The sequence below is a fragment of the Astatotilapia calliptera genome, chromosome 18 (assembly GCF_964374335.1).
Source record: "Astatotilapia calliptera chromosome 18, fAstCal68.1, whole genome shotgun sequence".
Lineage (NCBI taxonomy): Eukaryota > Metazoa > Chordata > Actinopteri > Cichliformes > Cichlidae > Astatotilapia > Astatotilapia calliptera.
This window is the reverse complement of record NC_137439.1, coordinates 21,303,123-21,319,869: the sequence shown is the minus strand read 5'-3', so window position 1 is coordinate 21,319,869 and position 16,747 is coordinate 21,303,123. Positions and strand designations below refer to the sequence as shown.

Here is a 16,747-nt window from a genome sequence, read left to right as displayed (position 1 = left end):
AGACCGGACTGCACTGGGCATACAGATCCTGCAGTTCCCTCTCCCTCCTTTTCTTTCCCACTGAAGCTGGCCACGCCCCCCCTCCAAAAACACCAGGAAGTGCTGGCTCAGTTACAGCAGCACTGTCCTTGCCTATTCAGTGAGGCTGAGGTAGGAGAGAGGGAAGAGGCAGGTAGGAAAGATTGGGAAAACCCAGCAACAAGAAAAGATGAACATTAGTAACAGGATAAACATACCAGTGAGGAAAGGTCATGCACAGCGAGGACTTTAGAAGTAAAAGTCATGAGAGTGATGTTAAATACAACCAGAAAGGAAAAGAATGGGTGAAGGAAGGGTCTTAATGAGGTCAGGAAGAAAAGGAATAAATGGCAATTGGAAAGAATGAATAGAATATGGGGTGTGGAGGAAACAGTTATGGAAAGACCCAACAGTTATGATGGGTTTTTGCATCAGATTTGGCCTGGCTTCTGTCCAGATCCTCTCTCTCACTTTCATACTGCTTTCCGTCCTTGGCATGCAACCCTTAGCTCACACTAGCTCCTGCCCACATTATAAAAGCACTACAAAGTGAAACTGCAATAAGTGGTTATAGTTTTAAAATTACTTCTTTAAAAAAAAGATGCAGACCAGGGCAGTTTGGTTGCAGGTCAGCAACATATTAAGAAAAAGGCTAACTCAGAAAACACAGAGGCGGCTGTTCCTGCCAACTCGCCTGTATTGTTGTTGACACCAGGCTTCTGCTGCTGCAACCCATGCATCCAATAGAAGCCTCCAAGAATTTGATTTGGACCCGATTCTGCAATATCCGGTAGCTATGGAGATAGTGGCCCTGGCGTCTGCAGGAATCCTTGCAAAGTTCGAGCGTGTGCTGACGCCAAGTTTTGCGACCAGTTCGTGCATATTGTCTGTGACTCACTTTCATTTGATTGCCATCACCGGGAAAATGCATCCCTATATCCAAAATATCTTTGCAATGTGTTTTCATATACAAAGCATGTTAATGCTGCATAGCGCTGAACGTAAATTAACTGAGCTCACACATATTCACTTGGAGATGTAAGGGTCCATTCTTTCTTTGGCGTATTTGCCTATACGTACATGAAAGACTGCTTAAACCATTGCCTCTCCTATGTAAAACTGTCACACCTCCACTGTCTCTCTGTTCCTAGCCTTGCTATCTTGCTGGACTTGTTTCAATGGCTGCACAGCTCTGTTTAATACAAAGCTGGTGATAAGTCATCTCCAATTTACACAGCAGCACTGTAAACCCAGGGTGACAATCTGTGGCTGAGCCCCTGCAGCACGGCTAACCCTTTACCTATAGCCATATAAACACTTCTGCAATGTGTTGGTAAACTCAGAGAGAGCAAAAACACAGTGCGCACCGCAGACAAAAGAACTGAAAGCATTAATGCAAGTTCTGATCGACAGTGGCGTTATTAACTACAACAGTAACGTGCATGCCTTGATCTATTTCCAGCAGTCATTCATTAGTGAAGGAAGGATCTATTTCCAAGCATGGAAACAACCCTGCTAGACTTGTTGTCTTTTAGATTAGAAGGCCAATCTGTTTGACGGCACTGAGCTTTCGTTGACCCATAATAAAGAAACACAGTGATTGATGATCTGGCTCAATAGGAGACATATTAGCAACGCCTCCAAAGATCTGGGCTCTCTGCGAAACTCAGACACTAATGTGGAATTTCCCCTCTTCTACTGCAGTTCAGTGTACACTGTGTGCATCCTTTTCATATTTCTCTTCTTTATGATATCGCTAAATCTGTCTTTTCATAGCTTTATCTCACTTATGAATGCATCTTAATTCCCCTAAACTTGCCTTAAAGGCTTTATAAGTGCTTGTCAATTCGTAATAATCCCCTCGATCATACTCCTCTCACCAACTTCAAGTACGAGTGCAGAGCCAAATTGTGCGGTTACCAAATGTTCGCTCATTGCTTCTGACAAGTTTCATTCTGATCGAGTGCACAACAGGAGCTTACTTCTACTTTTATAGTTCATATTTCTTTTCGTGTCACACCGGCCAAATGATTTGCCTTCTTTCTGCACATGCCTCGTATCTCACAGAGATGTTGTGCTCTCTAGATCAGTGAAGCTGTAGAGCTGCGAAAGGATGCGCAAAAAGCAACAGGAATAAACACACTGAGGTCGAGCAAACTGTTAACACACATACTTATGGTACAAACCGAAAACAGGAAGAGGTGTGTGTGTGTGTGTGTGTGTGTGTGTGTGTGTGTGTGTGTGTGTGTGTGTGTGTGTGTGTGTGTGTGTGTGTGTGTGTGCGCACACGCTTGAGAGAGTGTATTCAATGTGCTTGAAGGGGAATTCCACCACTTTTACACTCTAAGTTCATCAAGTTACTCATGGGGAGTATACTCAGCCTGTAAAAACACTTGTATAGTTTCTTCTGTGGTTCTGTACGGTTAGGGAAGTCTCTAAAGTAGCCTAAGTAATGCCTGGGAATTCCCTTTGCCACATCAGTTTATGTGTATTTGTATTTATAAATATATGAAAAGAAATCGGTCTTTTGCATATCTTCCTCATTTACTGAAGTAGAAAAGAAGATAATAAAATATTCCTAATATTTCAAAATTCAGTTCAATTCAACGCTAACACAGTCTTTTCTTGATGGCCCTTCTGTCTCTGTCACATAAAAAAACATAATGGCTAACATTTTATTTCCTTTCCTTCCTCCCTGATGAACTCAGCTTTCCACCTTAAGCATCCCTATCATCTCAGCACTCTGCTATTTCTCAGCTGTCTGTAAATGACAGTATCTGGCTGATGTGAACTCTCACTCCTCTGTGGAAATGTTCCAGAGCTTCTATATGCCAAACTCAAATAGCTCATTTATTCCTTAGTCCTCCCCCCCTTGAAAAAGAACTGCAGAAAAAAACAATTACACTCAATCGTATAAAGTCTTTAAGAAAGACAAAAAAAACCCCAGGAAATCGCATTTAACATTAGCGATTTCACAAGAGTATATATTGGAGGCTGCAGAATGACAAAGCAAAAATACCCCCTTGAGGTAACTTCTACACTTTAAACAACTTAACAGAGAAAAAGCAAAACAAAGAGTCCTCCTCTTGTGAAAATTTGCAGTCATATTTCCCTACTGCATACTTTGTGGTTTTCTCTTAACTTCTTTCCATTTTGACATGGTGGGGGAAGCAGGTGCAATTCAAGCTGTCAGTTTTGAAATACACAGAGAGGAAATAGCACGCTGTCTTGTCCCTATCTGACACCACAGTGCACATGTATGTGTGTGCAGAGCTCAGGCTTTAAGCTTATCTTGGAGCAAACGAATGGAAACACCCTCTGCAAAGAGGCCCTTTTCATTTTAGCTTTTATCTAATTTTCTAAATGTAGCCTATGGGTATGTATTGCTGTGTTTATCATATAAAGTCTCCTTCCATTTAAAACCCTCAACACGCACCCCACTGAAGAGACAAATTTGACAAATGAACAAAGAACAAAATATTGCATGTTAACATCAAACGGAGACTGACATTTCCTTCTTTGTGAAGCAGAAAAGAAAGTAAGTCAATCAGCTTGCTGTTTAAATATTTTTTTAAAAATACCAACCAAACCAATTGGAAGTATTAAATAGAAATTACAAACAAATTTCACTTAGAACCGGTTAAAATAACCTAATCATATCAATTCTGCAGGGAAAACTTACAGACAGAGAGCTTACCTGCGTGTTTGTCTAACGCTGATGTGCCTCTGGGACCGACAAAGCCACTTCAGCATAGGTCATGCTGCTGCAATGCATTGTGGGATTTACTAACATCTTCAGTTCTCTCTTCCTCTACTTCTCTAACTCTGATCTCTCTCTCACTCTCATAATAGCACCTTCTGCTTGGCAACGGCTATACCACAAATGTGGTCAGGTTTACAGCGAACCATCACTGCGCAACATCAAGTCTCCATGACAACCACTCTTTATCTCATTTGCATCTTCTGCTTGCATTATCTACTTTTGCCAAATATGGTCGCTTTGTTATTCTCCCCGCCTCTCTCTGTATCCCCTTTCTGTAACTTCCTCTTTTCGCCCATTTGCAAAACTACGTGTCAACACACTGTGCAACATATATTGTACAGTATATATCCGCAATGACATGTACAAATGCTTGAAAAGGTGCGAAAAAAGGAACTGATTGAGACATTATAGTTTGCAGACTAAGAGATAAGTTAGATGACTTTACAAATCAGGAAGTGGAGTGTTGAAGAGGCTGTTCGTGAGACTGACTTCAAAAGGAAACGGGGGTTTCAGCTCGACAATATGACCTCATCCCCTTAAAAACACGTATATCATAACAGAGCACCATTGATTCCTCTTCTGCGAGGTTGTTGCAGGCCCTTCCTCTTCCACCCGAAAGCCCATGTCTATCAAACTATCAGTGGAATGTTGAACCAGGCCCCTGGGGCCCACACACGCAGCAACACTCAGCAGCACTCAGCACCTGTTTCCGACTGCCAGCACAGAGAAAGAGACGCGGTCAATCACACAGGACAGCTCAGTGCAGGAGAAAGAGCAGAGGAGGGTAGGAGACAAACAACAAGCATTTTATCAGCAAAAATACACAACTGAGTAGCTACAGCTTTATCTTTCACAGCAGAGTGTGACTGCATGTAACTTAGCAATATTACATGAATTATATATATTATAAATAGGATTTAGTCCTATAAAATAAGGTCAGTGCAGTTTCCATTCTTTGTCTCATTTCAGTACTTTTCAAAATTTGCAGTTCTAGCTTCACTGTTAAAGTGCTACCGTTGCTTGTGCTCTGCTTGAAGCTACTCTTTCAATACAGTAAAAAGAGCCGCAAAGCATTTAAAAGTGATATATGGTGTTCTTTAGCAAGAATTTCAAAGATCCTTTATGGCTTTGTGTGCCATAAATGAAAACACCTTCATATGTTCAACTTTTTAAATCTCAATCTCGATAAAGTTCACAATCTAATTTCAATTTGAATATGGCTCACATGAAGAGACTTCCAGGCCTGAATTATTCAGCTGTAGCATACTGAAACATGTAATTGTACAGCCAGCTAACAGCTAGTAGACTTTAGGATAACCTGCTAGTATTAAACAAGTGTGTCTATCCACCCTCAGGTTCACAATCATCATACTTATGACAAAATTTGAAATACATCCTATGACTCTCAAAGTAATTCTTACAAAAATAATCAGAAGAACGTACACAGTAATAACTGGTACGTGCCCATGTCCCAGTAACACTTAATGGCACAGAGAGAAAAAAACAAAACATGGGCTGTTGATGTTGTTTATACGCTAAAAATAGGTCCTTAAAATCCATTGCTAGGTGGTTGCTTTGCAACATGATTTAGTCATAATATATTGAACTTCAACTTTTATGGCTCTAAACAAAACCTTAATATTGTGAAATTAAGAGGATAAGATGCTTTTATAAGGCATAAAGGTTTATAAAATCAAAAAGGGTCATTTTAGGCTGTTACTACATGGTTGGTAAGCAGCATGACTATGATGATATAGAGATGTTAAAATAAAAAGCCTCACAAACTGTGAATGTTTCTGTTGTATTCAGATTTCTCACTTCTCTATCTGACTTCAGTTACCCAGACAGTGTCAGGGAAAGCTCTGAGGAAGGATCAGAAGCACTGATCACCACTGGGCTGGGCTGAAGGGCTGCTGTGAGTCGGTGGACTGGAAGTCAATGAAACCAGGCCTAATTTAGCCTTCGCTCCTCCACGAGCTGCCAGGAGTAAGAGTGAGACTCCTTCCCTTTTTAGGGCTACCAGGACACTGCCGTCTGCAAGTGGCACTACTGCATACCTAACTAAACTAAGGAGCTGGAAAGAGTGAGAGAGGGAGAGAGAGAGAGAGAAAGAAGCGAAGGGGTGACAGTCAAAATTTGTTATACAGATGTGCCATTTAAATGGCTGTCTAGATCTGAACATCATAAAGCATCACAGACAGAACTGCGTAAATATTTTAACAAACCACCTACTTGAATTACTCCAACTCAAAGTTTATTTAACAAGCCAGTTTAGACACTTTTACAACCATCTTATCTTTACACTGCTTTCATTAGATACACGGACAACTTGACTTTGTAACTGACTTTGACACGATGATCACAACAGCTTGCAATAGGATCACACCAGTAATTAGGTGAGAAGAGAGAACTAATCAGCGTCTATACTTACACTATCCACTCAGCCGGGTCCAGACACTGTGTCATGCAATCTTTAATAACTCCAGCCTACACAGAAAGTAGATAACTAGATGCTGCAGGCCTGGAAGTGTTGTTTTTCCCCCCATCGTGATCTGGCTGATATTCATGTGACAGAGAGAAAAGGGGAAGATACTTGGCTTCAACTCTGGTGAGACCCAGGAAAACATTTTCTTTTTCAGTTCATAAGTATTTTCCAATTTGTGTGGACTAAATAAACCCATGACTGAAAGAAATGCAAATTTGCACTGGCATTCAAAGCTTTTGCTTTGGAACCGGGGTGTGAGATACGTCGAAGGCAGTGTTGCAACTATGTGCACACACGAAAATGATAGACACATCACTACTTAATAACCATGACAGCCCATGTATTTAAAATAAATGGATTAGACGAGGATTACTCACTGAGCCCCAACTGCTTTCGCATCTCTGTGTTTATATAACTACACATGTATTCTTGAAGACAGTGATCACATAAGCCATGGTATGGAGCACACAATAGGATTATGTATGGTGGTGTGCTCAAGTATCGTCTTCAGTTCCCACCACCTATAGTGAGCAGACAAACACTTGGCTTCCGTTTCACTGCATGCATGTGTAATAACCTCAACAGAGACCAATTCAAGCTGACATAATCCCATCAGCCTATTCAAGGTTCCCGTCTGACCACCCCTACATAATGAGGAGATAAAGGCCCCATCACTGACTGTTTTTATGAAGATAATTATGCACGTCTCTTGTGTTATGGACAACTGTTAATTGAATTAATCTTCCCTCACTGGAGTTGAATACTATAATTTTGAAAGTAATATCCAATCATTTCTGCTTGTGTCTGACTCTGAGTCGGTCTCCTCACCGGCTATTAAAGCAGTCGTTGAGACTTGTTTATCTCATATTTCTCCTCTGCATGTAAGCAATTCACTGGACATCATTGCAGCTATTTAAAACTTCCTTTCCTACTAACACTATCTATGTGAAGGATGAAATGTCACTAACAGACCAAACCAAATTCTGATAACAGAAAAAACCCCTCATATAAGCTCTCACACACCAACATTTCTCCAATCTTTTTTTGTTCAGTTTTGGTGAGCAAGTTATAGCCTCAGTTTCCTGTTCTTAGCTGACAGAAGCAGTAATCGATGTGGTCTTCTGCTGCTGTAGTCCATTTTGTGCATTCAGAGATGGTCTTCTGCATACCTTCATTGCTGAATATTTGTGTTACTTCCTATCAGCTCAAAAGTACTTTCACCCTGACAACGACTGCACACCAAATATTTTCTCTTCATTTCAAGCCTGTCTTAAAATACCAGTCAGGCATCTTTAGAACTGAAACTGGCTTTGGCTGCTGTTTCCATTCCTCTTGTTCAAAATAGTTCAAAGGTAACTGATGAAGGAATAACATTTGCTCACCTTGTTTTGTACAAAATTCTGAATTAATCCCTAACAGGACATAGATAACATCCACACACTATCTGGGCACATCTACAATTAGCCACAATGAGTTACTCAGTAAGAATTGCATCAATGGGCCGAGGGTAAGAACAGTCACTGACCAGCAAGCAAAGGCTATATGAAAAAGAAATTTTTCTATACAGTACAAATCCTTTCACTTAGTAACCTAGCAACCAGTGAACTCAACACGGCACCTATTGCAATTCTAAAAAGCGCCAGACATAATTACATCTCTCTTCAGCCAATCACATGAGGCCCTGAGCCATAAATAACAGACTGCTCCCCTACAGAGCACCAGTCTGTGCCGAAAAGTCAACAAACACTTTCTCCAGTAGCAGCTCTGGCGTCCTTACTGGATTCATCTCGCTAAGATGAAGATAAACAGAATGGTAAAAGGAAGGCAGAGGCCTAAAAGTTTTCAGAAAGAAAGAGGTAGAGAGAAAGAGAAGAGAGAAAAAGAAAAACAAATGTAGCCTATGATTAGTGAGTCATAATGAAGGCTGCTAAATGGGACTGTGGCTATGAGCTATGTCATTAAAGACCGTGCCAAATGGCTGGAAAACCTACAGGTCTCTATTTGAAACACTGGCATGCTGGAAAAGGAGGACGCTGCTTAAAAGCTTCTTTTAAACAGCTTGGTCGAAGTTGCTGCAACATTTCACACGCATCATAATAATCTCAAAAGCAGAACATCTCGGCAAGCAGTAAACACGCCACCTTCAAGCCTTCTTACCCCTGCGTGTGTGTTTTTGCCAGACAGTTAGAGCAGCTCTATGTTAAACAACTTAGTCGCTGAAGCCTTATATTTAGACTTTACGACCAATATTAAATTCTGACCAGGGTGATATAAGATGTCAGCTCGATAGGGCTGCAGTTACCATCAGATCGCATCACGTCACATCACACGGCTGCAAGAGGTCATTAGTACATTTGTTGCTTCTGGGTGATGAGAGATAGGATTGGGAATGCGCTCTCCCTCGGGACCTTACTAATGTGTAATAAAGTAACAGAACACTTGGGGATCTGAGAATTTATCTAACCTATCAGTGTCATATCATCGTGGTAACTGTGGCGACAGCTCAAAGAGACAAAACAGCTGCACAGAAACACAATGACCGAGCAGTTTCTCTGCCTCTTTTTTTTTTTAATTTACTGCGAGGCCTTCTGAAACAACCCTTTAAATGTGTTTAAGCCAATCAAATGAAATACTGCCTCAACACTTTGTGAGGTATGTAAACATGAAAGACAGAGGCATCAGAGAACTTGGCATGCATCACATAATAAAAGCCGATGCACCCTACATTTCTCATGCCCTCCTTGATTTAGAGCCTCTTGCACAGGGAAATGACACTTCAGTGTAATGTATCTCCCGAGTAATGACGCTATTAAGTTCATGCAGGTGGACATCTTGACTTGGATTACGGTGGTACTGCCTGCTGACGGTATGCTTTCTGGCAGTCGTGTTATCTGTTGCTATGATGGTGTTTACTCCCTGGCTACAGTATTTTTTTTTTTCACTTTAAGGAGGAACATTTTTGACGAAGGACAAGCACTGCATACTTGTCATTTTTCAGATTTTATGCCACAAAAATAGCTAGACACAGAGCACAGAATACTTCAGTTCAAAGACTGAAGTGTTGTGTTGCTATACTCTTAAAGATCTGATGTTAAACCTCAAATTAAATCATGGGTAATTTGATCACCTCTGCCCTTAGAGACAGCGCCCCAGTACCTTTAAAACAGAATTAGACCTTCATTAATCTGTGCATGCATACCTGAAGGACAAATGTATTCCTTTAGACATGAGGGAACGAGTGTGATGCTTCAAGCAGAACAGTCCGACCCACTCTCTCTCTCTCTCCGAGCTCCCAGGACATTTTCTTGAAGCCTCCCTATTGGGATTCTGGTAGCCTACATTCCCTGCTTCAAGGTCAGCGGTGGTGACAAATTAAATTACTTGTCCTGTTTTGTAGTGCTGGCACCAGGTCAACAGCAACTTGGCTAAAATGATGAGTGCGGTATTCTGAAGGGAGCTGCATTTGTCCCGACCCTCTGGTGTCAAATTTGCAAAGCAACGAGCAGTGATGAAAGGGCTGCAAAAGCCACGTATTAAATTCTGCTTCTGTAATCACTTGCAAAGAAAAAAAAATCAATTACCTCTACTTTATACCGTCGCCCTTTGGGCTTACCCAGAGCCCTCGGTTAGTAAAAGTCGCATCATCTCCGTTCACTCCAATGGACCATTTTATTTTATTTTATTTTATTTTGCAGAAATAGTTCCTGGAACTAGGTTTTTAGCTGCACAGAAGTTTGTGAAGTTGTTGGGTAATCAATTAACGTGTGCATTGAAACATGTTAATTGATTATCCACCAATAAATTTGTAGATATGCCAGCTTAAGCTAGCAAACACACAATATCAACCAAGAACAAGTAGCCTAATGAATTCAAAATTATGTTTTATATATTATACCCCCCCACACACACAACTAAATAACTAAATATTATATTAAATATTAATTAATATTACTATATTGTGATATAACATAATGTGGCGCGTGACGATTAGCACGCTAGGTAAGGCCTGGACTCAAACTCAGCAAGAAGTTGGTGGGTTTGATTCCACTGCCTGGCCAGGGTTTTTCTGTGTGGAGTTTGCGTGGGTTCTCTCCGGCACTCCAGCTTCCTCCCACAGTCCAAAGACATGCAGATAATGGGGTTAGGTCAATTGGTAATTTTAAATTACCGATAGGTGTGAATGTCAGTGCGAAAATAACATTATTGCTTATTGTTGTCTGGTCTGTTTTAACGAATGTATAGATTCAGAGTAATAAAATAATAATTGTACAATAATCAGGGAAACAGCTAGCTATTTTCTGAAACATGGCTAAAAATAAAGAGTATATTTGCATATTGTAGCAGTCTCATAAATACTGTTTTTAGGCTTATGGTTCTGTTGACTGTCACACTGTGTATAATGTTGCATCTCAGCAGATGGTAAAATCAGAGGGAAGGAAAAGGAAACAAATCAGACCGAAAAAAAAACAAGGTAAATTTAAAATATGGAAACCAGCTCTGAAAAAAATAATCAAATAAGGCTAAATAGAGAATCTAATAAATATATGCATTTTTATAGAACTGAATTCTGTGTGTGTTGTCATACCGATCCTGTATTTTAGTATTAGTGTAAACTGTCAATACAAATCCATGAATTCATAACTAACGACACTAGTCACACTTTGTTTAACATCAACAGCTAATTCATTTCTAAAATTTTATTTATAACAACTACATCGCATGCCATCATGCATTGACTCGTCTAAAAAGTATGTACATTTTCTGCTTTTTTCTCTCTGTTAACACTCTCTCAGCACACGAACCACAGGTCTGAAGACTCCCTGCAGTGAAACAGCACCCTAACCTGGAGATTCATCTCCCTGAGTTTTTCCAAGATTTACACTTATTAATTTTTAATGACCTAAACATTACCCTTTACAGTGGTCTGGACTTTGTAAGATAAAAAAATGTGCAAATGTGTTCTTGAATATGATTGCATTTGTGTATATGTTGATGTTTTAATCCATAGTTACAGTCATTGTCATTGTTCTTTTAAAGTGAGCCAACTATTTTTCTCCTCTTGGTGTCAGTGGGATGAATGTACACGTATGCTTTTATTTCTGAGTGAGTGCAGCGTCCCCATGCAGCACAGCACACAACAGCAGATAAAACATGTTTTAAAAATATGAATATGTATTAATCCCACTAAAGTGTCTTATAATAGCAAAAGTCTTATAATGCCTGTGAAAAAAAACATGCTCTATGAGACATGATACACAATAATGAGTGTTTTAATGCAATCTGCCCTGTGTAGATGTGAAGTGTTGAGTAGCATTGTTGTCCACATGCAAGATATATAAATTCCTGTCTCTGTCACACAGAAAGTTGGACTAGATGTTTGTTTTGAATTTGAATATTTTAAGCTCTGGAGACCAAAATATTTCCAAAGCAAACACAGTTATTCTCATGCTATCATTGAAAGTCACCCGTCAGTCTCATTCTGCCATTAAGATTATTTGCAGTATGAATTTATTGTGGCATTACTGAAGCCACAATGAAGAAACCCTGACAGGTAGAAAACAACTGATTTTGAAATGTTTACCCAAGTTCACTAAAACCTAACAATAAATGTTAAACTGTGGCTGCTGTTGGTTAGCATATAATGTTAAAAACACATTAACAAGCTCAAAAATTGTCAGAAAGGTAGAGGAGTACACAAAGACTTAACCACATGCACTTTACTGTGGTATAAAAACTACTGCAGATCAATGCATTTGCTGCATTCTGAACCCTCTCTGCCTCTGCGACTCTTACTATTAGAGGGCTCTGGGCTTACCCTGCTGCTGATGGAGGATATCATGTGCTTGCACATGAAGCTTCACAACATTAGCCCCAGTTTTGTGTCACAAAAATTAGAGTGCACGCCACCTGCTGGACATTTGGGAATGTATAGTAAATATTCTTTTTTTAAATGATTTTTCCTTCTTCTGTATACAACCAAGAGTTAAAACACAACCCATGTTGTGACACAGCTGTCTTGCACTCAGTCTTCACTTACACAATCACCTGAAGGGTATCAGTGTGTCAGCAGCACATAGGGCTTATCTGTTGGGTTGTTATCAGCACACAAACAGCTCACACACCACACTGGGAGGAACTTAGATTATGTAGTGCGGTGTGAAAACAAACAAACAGACAGCTTAATATTGAGGCAGAGGTCTGTGTGCAGTTTCATATCTGCCATTGTTGTTGAGTCTTACCTCCAATATCACACATCACGAGGACATCATGAAGTAACATCCTCATGATGTGTAATTTTCAGTTAGATGCACAGCAGCTGGCATGTTTCGCAGCACCTGCTTACACTTGAAGTGTGCTGGGTTCAGCTTACAAAAGACTTATGAGAAAATCTAAAGCAGCATTATTTGCTGTGGTCAGATATATGAGATACTAGTTTCTACCAAAGAGGTCAGTGTTATGCAGGTTATTTTGTAAGCATGATGCTATTGGACTACTGGACACTAGAGAGCAGCAAAGCAGCATAAAACCCAGGCTAGCCCTCTTAAACATATTTTTTCCTTTTAATTTTGCACATTTGGTGCATTTGTACAATAAATATTGTATCAATCTTTACATTTGTAAGCTCATGGATACAAGCAGAAGTCATCTGCGAATGCACTTCATATATTTTCACTCTTTTATGAATGAAGGCAATTTTCAGAGCTCTGTGATTTCACTTGCACTACCTCTGCAAGCCATAATGATTTAGAAAGCATCAGCAAAGGGGCATAGATGGCCATTTTGATGTTATAATAAATTATTACTACTATTGCCACATAATCCAGTCCAGGCTTTTGGGGCAGAAAATAATTATTAAAGTTAAGACACAAAAAAAGTGTAAACCATAAGTTTAATAATTTATTCCTCAGTCTATATGAATTTGCACCATGTTGAGAGGTAGACTAAGTTCATGGGGAACAGGTTCACTGTATCTTCTTGACAGACAGTTAGACCACAGGCAAGCCTCTCCCAAGCACCAATTGTTCCTTTACATTGACAGAGCAGATGAATATTTAACAGGAGGAGGGAAAGTGGTAGGCATCAGGTCACTAAGAAGAAAATAGCACTCACCCCAGGTGACCCCACCACCAACAGTCTGATGACAGACTAGATTGCTGCTGCTGATTGGCTGCTTATATCTTTGTTGACCCAAAGGAGAGCTGTGTAATGAGCCTTAAATGAAAGCATATTTGTGGGAATAGAACGTGTGTCTATAGGTGGGCTGAGTACCTTCAAGAGAGAAGCAGACAGGGTGGAAAAGACTGCGGTCAGCACCATGGACAGCAAAAGGAGAATTATCCAGGTGATCAGCGCCATGCAAGCAGATATCAGAAAGCTGGAGCTGGAAAACATGGGCCTGAAGAGGAAAGCTGGAAGTAATCTCAGAAAGAATGCATCAGTTCCCATCATGGCAGCAGAATGCAGAGGTACACTCATATCATTATTACTTTGTGATATTAGGTAGTCCAAAAATAGAGTGATTTTACTATAAAATGTGTGCTCGTGAGATGTTTTTGTCTCTTTACGGCTCTCTAAGATAAGCTCATAGTATCATTTTAGGGGATAATAGATGTAGTTTTCACTACAGACTTGATTTGGACTTTCAGTGCTGTGTAAAAACATGTGGCCCCTTCCTGATTTCTCAGTTTATTGCATCGTTGTCATGATTAAATGTTTCAAACCAAAGCAATTTTAATATTAGACAAAGGTAACCCAAGTAAACCCAAGCAAATACAAAATGCATTTTTTGATGATGATTTTATTAATTAAGGGCCCTATGAGAAAAAAATGACTCCCAAGACTAATAACTGGTTGTGCCACCCTTGGCAGCAGGAACTGGAATCAAGAGTTTGAGGTAACTGTTTGAGGTAACTGTGGCCATGGAAGAGTTTTGACCATTCTTCTTTGCAGAATTTAATAGAGCCACACTGAAGGGTTTTCAAGCATGGATGGCCTATTTGAGGTCAAGTCAAAGCATTTCAGCCTGATTAAAGTCTAAGCCACTCCAAAACCTTCATATTGTTTGTTTGAGCCATTCAGAGGTGGACTTGCTGCTGTGTTTCAGATCATTGCCCTTCTGCATAACCAAAGTGTTTTTGAACTTCAGGGCATAAACTGATGGTCGGACGTTCTCTTTCTGGATTTTCTGGTAGAGAGCAGAATTCATCAATTCGTCCAAGTCCCGAGGAAGCAAGGCAGCCCAAGACCATCACACTACCACCATCAATTGGACTGTTGTTATGATGTTCTTTTTATGAAATGCTGTGTTAGTTTTACACCAGATGTAATCAAACTCAAACCTTCCAAAAGTTCAACTTTTGTATCATCAGTCCACAGACAAATTTTGGGGATCATGAAGATGTTTTTTTGGCAAATGTGAGACGAGTGTTTGTGCTCCTCACTCAGCAGTGTTTTTTTCCTTGGAACTCCCACGGCTGCCATTTTTTGCAAGCAAGGCCTGCAGGTCCTTTAGATGCTGTTGGGATTGTTTGTGAACTCCTGGAGGAGTCGTTGATGCGCTCTTGTAGTAATTTTGGTAGGATGGACACTCCTGGGAAGGATCCCCTGTGTACCAAGTTTTTCTCCATTGGTGGATTATGGCTCTCACTGTGAGTCCCCAGGCCTTAGAAATGGCTTTTTAACCATTTCCAAACTGACAGATGTCAGTGACTTGGTTTCTCAGTTGTTCTTAAATTTCTTTAGATTGTGGCGGTTGTGTTGCTTTTTGAAATCTTTTAGCCTACTTCACTCCAGGTAGTTTTGGATAATGCTTTATTCTTAATAAATAAAATCATGAAAATTGAAAATTTGCATTCTTTGAAAATTACACGGGTTACCTTTGTCTAACTTTATTTGATGACAGAAAATTAGAAAGGGGAATAATACTTCTTCACAGCACTATAGAGGTGAATAGGTTTATTTATTTATTTCCTCAGACATTGAAACAGTGCTCTACGGAAGAGGATTAGGGCCACTGGGGAAAAGAGCAGTAATGTCTTTCTTTTCTTTTCCAGAATTCTGGGGAAAAAGTAAGAATTCTGACTTTTTTTCCTCAGAATTCTGGAAGAAAAAAAGATGTTACCGCCTTTTTCCCCAGTGGCCCTAATCCTCTTCCGTAGTGCTCTTATCTCTGTGTTGTTGAATTTCATTTTCTCTTTCAGAAAGTGTCGTCATGACAGTGAGGCGATATTCAGTCTTCCAGCTGCGGGTCAATCATCGATATTTGACCATGGGCATCTCAAAGAGTGAGGGAGGGACCGGAAAGAAGCAACGCTGAGACTGAGCATAGTCAAACCAGAGGCGGAGCCAGACATTTTATACACCCAGAGTTTAGCCCTAAAGGGTGGTATGCATGTGGGATTGGAAGGGGGGTGGGAGGCTGGGGGGTGGAGTTGCTGTGGAGTTGCTAAACCCCAATTCAAGATCCAGAACTGACCTGGAATTAAAACAGGACTACAACAGTTCAAAATCAGGACTACTTCAGGACTTAACCAAGACAGAACCAGAATCAAAATATAGTAGCACTGAACGAACCTATCAATGACACTTTCAGGGTCAATATTATTCAAGTATTCCAAAAAGATACACTAGGTACTAGATACATGTTCTAATGAATTTTGGCAAACAACCATTTGACTAACATGTCTGTCTCACCTGGCTCTTGTTCCATTTCTCTTCTGTCCTCATTCTCCTCTCCATCTCCCTCTCTGTGCTGACAATCAAGACAAACACCACCATCATCAAATACACAGTTGAAACCAGATATTTACAAACTCTTCAGATATAAACACAATCACTTTTTAAATTGTAAAACATCAAATCAGACTAAATGTTTATTTTTCATGGACTCTGCTAACCTATCAGAAGCTTCTTAAGCTCAGAATGGAATCATCTGGAGTTTTCTTATTTTTTAAAGACACAATAAACTTAGTGTATATATACTCCTAAATTTGATGAAAGTGGTAAAAAAAAAATAGACAGCTCTCTCTCTCTTTATTCTGACGTTTAATTAATTTAAAAGATATTTCAATATTTATTTATCTAAAACAAAAAAGTTTACTTGATGTTCAACAGTAAAAAAAAATGCTTTATGTTTATTTCCCCAAAGGTGTATGTAAATGTCTGGTTTCAACTGTAAATATACTGAAGTCTATTGAAATTCCTCTTGTTTGCAAAGAAATATATTAAACAACATACAAAGCATAATATATAAAATGACATTTACCTGAGATTTTACTTTGAAAGAAGCCCCTTATGCCCATTGTTGTGTAAATCAGTACATTTACTGTTAGGTATTTTAGTACCATGGTAGCATTTACTGGATATTGTTTTATAGTGACATTATACAGGAAAACTCATAAGTCATTCAATAAGGCCCCTTTGTTTTAGTTATTTTTCTCTTTGACCCAAGAATTGATGTGTGAGAATCACAAGCTGGTACA

General features: G+C 39.7%; 1 protein-coding gene and 1 long non-coding RNA gene across 3 annotated transcripts in view; one reads left to right on the top strand and one right to left on the bottom strand.

Annotated features, from left to right (window-relative positions):
- mbnl1 (muscleblind-like splicing regulator 1) overlaps positions 1-3,933 on the bottom strand; it is a 41,379-nt gene extending 37,446 nt beyond the window's left edge. For both annotated transcript variants that reach the window (XM_026150847.2, XM_080293104.1), the window contains exon 1: positions 3,716-3,933. The gene's annotated coding sequence lies outside the window, so the exon portion shown is untranslated. The remainder of the gene's footprint in view (positions 1-3,715) is intronic.
- LOC145422006 (uncharacterized) lies at positions 3,428-11,621 on the top strand. Its single transcript, XR_013903372.1, has 3 exons — positions 3,428-3,556; positions 10,680-10,737; positions 11,060-11,621. It is a non-coding gene; the product is annotated as an uncharacterized LOC145422006 (long non-coding RNA).
- Positions 11,622-16,747: the final 5,126 nt, after the last annotated feature.